The following is a 3428-nucleotide window of genomic DNA, read 5'->3' as shown; positions in this document are numbered from 1 at the left end:
GAGACTAGTCTTATTTTGTGATTTAGAATAATCTTTCTTTGAAATTATTCTTGATCAAAAGTGGGTGACTGCAGAGAAAAATTTTGTGTTTTAATATAAAACTATATATCAAATAGCACTCCCTTCCAGGTTATCCACTTCTAGCTCTGTTCATTGTTTGTGCGCTAGTTTGGATCTCTTTTTAATTCATTTTCTCTTTTGTTTTCTGGATCTCTTTTTAATTCATTTTCTCTTTTGTTTTCTGGATCTCTTTTTAAATTGTGGATAACTGATGAATAGGCAAACCCTGTCTTTTCTGGTGGAGTTTTAATTAACTTGCTCCTCAGCCATGGAAAAACCAGTTTCAGCACCTGTTTGTAAGTTAAACTGGATCCTGTTTCCTTCCCAAATTGTCAGTCCTTATCAGCTTTTCAGTCCTTCCAGTTTCTTTCCAAATGTGGCTATAATCCTTCAAACTGACATTTCCAATTTTTCTTCCTACTGCCTGTCTCAATGTCACTGAGTACTAAAACCTGACTTTCCAGGTCCTTATGGGGCTTCTAGGTTACCTTGCATCCAGTCCTTTCTCCTAGAATCTGAAGAAGCACTGTAAGTTAAAGTCCAATGGCTTTTTGTATATACCTCAAAAGACTCAACACTGTAGCAGACTGTTCATAAGCCCGACTTCTCCCTGGAAAAGGCACTGTCTGAACTGTTAAGAAGCCTGGTGAAACATTAGGGTCAGGCATGCTCAAGAGCTCTAAGAAAGTCAATAAGCAAGGCCACATCACTGAAATCACTGAAAGATTTTCCTCTCTGACCTCTTGGAGTCCACTGGACTGGCTGTCTTCAGTAGTCAGTTCCTGGCTCTTTACTTTAATATGCCTTTTATACTAATATTTGTCTCTTTTATTTTGTGCATCCTTCTTTTAAGGTGCCTGATCTCCAAAACCCTAAAACNATAAGACCAGACACTTCCAAGGAAGTAAGCTTGGCTTTATGCAGGATGCTTAGAAAGCCCCATGGGCAAACAGGCCTGGTGCCTGGCTTACAGATTCTCAGCATTGCCAGTGTGAGAGGAAGGTCATATCCTGTCAGGTCCAGGAATCGTAGGCTATTTTGGGGGCTTGGAGAAGAGAGGAATTTGCCCAAATTTATAGGTACAGCAGGTGAAATCAGGTAGCAAGTTCTTGACTTGGCTTCCTAGCCTCCTCTGGAACTTTTTTATTTTTTACTTTTGGCAGCTGTTTGGTACAAGGAAACTTTTTTAGAAGTCCAATCTGAAATTTCTATATGGTAAATTACCATTCTTGCTGTACCTATCTGAATAACTCTGCCAAATCTAATGAGACTAGTCTTATTTTGTGATTTAGAATAATCTTTCTTTGAAATTATTCTTGATCAAAAGTGGGTGACTGCAGAGAAAAATTTTGTGTTTTAATATAAAACTATATATCAAATAGCACTCCCTTCCAGGTTATCCACTTCTAGCTCTGTTCGTTGTTTGTGCGCTAGTTTGGATCTCTTTTTAATTCATTTTCTCTTTTGTTTTCTGGATCTCTTTTTAAATTGTGGATAACTGATGAATAGGCAAACCCTGTCTTTTCTGGTGGAGTTTTAATTAACTTGCTCCTCAGCCATGGAAAAACCAGTTTCAGTACCTGTTTGTAAGTTAAACTGGATCCTGTTTCCTTCCCAAATTGTCAGTCCTTANGAGACTAGTCTTATTTTGTGATTTAGAATAATCTTTCTTTGAAATTATTCTTGATCAAAAGAGGGTGACTGCAGAGAAAAATTTTGTGTTTTAATATAAAACTATATATCAAATAGCACTCCCTTCCAGGTTATCCACTTCTAGCTCTGTTCGTTGTTTGTGCGCTAGTTTGGATCTCTTTTTAATTCATTTTCTCTTTTGTTTTCTGGATCTCTTTTTAATTCATTTTCTCTTTTGTTTTCTGGATCTCTTTTTAAATTGTGGATAACTGATGAATAGGCAAACCCTGTCTTTTCTGGTGGAGTTTTAATTAACTTGCTCCTCAGCCATGGAAAAACCAGTTTCAGTACCTGTTTGTAAGTTAAACTGGATCCTGTTTCCTTCCCAAATTGTCAGTCCTTATCAGCTTTTCAGTCCTTCCAGTTTCTTTCCAAATATGGCTATAATCCTTCAAACTGACATTTCCAATTTTTCTTCCTACTGCCTGTCTCAATGTCAATGAGTACTAAAACCTGACTTTCCAGGTCCTTATGGGGCTTCTAGGTTACCTTGCATCCAGTCCTTTCTCCTAGAATCTGAAGAAGCACTGTAAGTTAAGTCCAATGGCTTTTTGTATATACCTCAAAAGACTCAACACTGTAGCAGACTGTTCATAATACCGATTTCTCCCTGGAAAAGGCACTGTCTGAACTGTTAAGAAGCCTGGTGAAACATTAGGGTCAGGCATGCTCAAGAGCCCTAAGAAAATCAATAAGCAGGGCCACATCACTGAAATCACTGAAAGATTTTCCTCTCTGGCCTCTTGGAGTCCACTGGACTGGCTGTCTTCAGTAGTCAGTTCCTGGCTCTTTACTTTAATATGCCTTTTATACTAATCTTTGTCTCTTTTATTTTGTGCATCCTTCTTTTAAGGTGCCTGATCTCCAAAACCCTAAAACAACTGGCCTTTCCCACCACCTCTCTACAGATGGTTCTACTGGTTTTATAGGAACAACACCAAGAATGCTTGAGGAACTATTTCTGAGGCCTTACTTCATCCCAGTCAGGAGGTTTATCATCACCCCTGAGTGTTTCAGTAATAAATGATATTCATCTTGAACTAAAAGGGGACCGACAATATTGACCTCTATCAGAGCCCTGTGGTCCTCAAGAAACTCCCCTGCTTTGTGTTCTGAGAAAAGGCTAACTGCAAAGGAACCACCTGCTCTTGCCCTTTCCTGTCCACCCTTTCTCAGTGGCTCAGAGAAGAGCATCTCCATCCTTGCCCGGGATGCCCTTAAGACTCACGGCTCCCTTGTTTACCTGCCTGTACGAAACCCCAAGTGCCTTTCTTTTTCTTGAGATGTTCTTCCTTAATGAACATTTTTCCTTATTGTAATAACCTAAATAAAATCATCTTCTTAATTGTCTGGTGCATTTTGTCTTTCAAGGAACCAAAGGGCACCACCTATCAACATCAATCAGAGCAAAATAGACAGGCTACAGGGGAACCAAATCAATGACCAAGTTCTGGAGCAGGGTCAATTAGCAGAGGTATCTTGGAAAGCCTGAAGAAGACACTTAAGGTGACAGGTGAGTTAAGCAATTCCTAGCCATAGATCAAGTGAGAATTCTTTACTTGGTGAGAGGACATTTGTGAACATGGGGCAAAGAACAGGACATTCAGGTATAAAGTAATTTTACTTTTGGTTTAGTACAGTGACTTTCCATGGAGTTAACTTCACAATATTAGATA

Source organism: Galeopterus variegatus, unplaced genomic scaffold, assembly GCF_000696425.1.
Source record: "Galeopterus variegatus unplaced genomic scaffold, G_variegatus-3.0.2 Scaffold8183, whole genome shotgun sequence".
Taxonomy (NCBI): Eukaryota; Metazoa; Chordata; class Mammalia; order Dermoptera; family Cynocephalidae; genus Galeopterus; species Galeopterus variegatus.
This window is presented reverse-complemented; position numbering follows the sequence as displayed.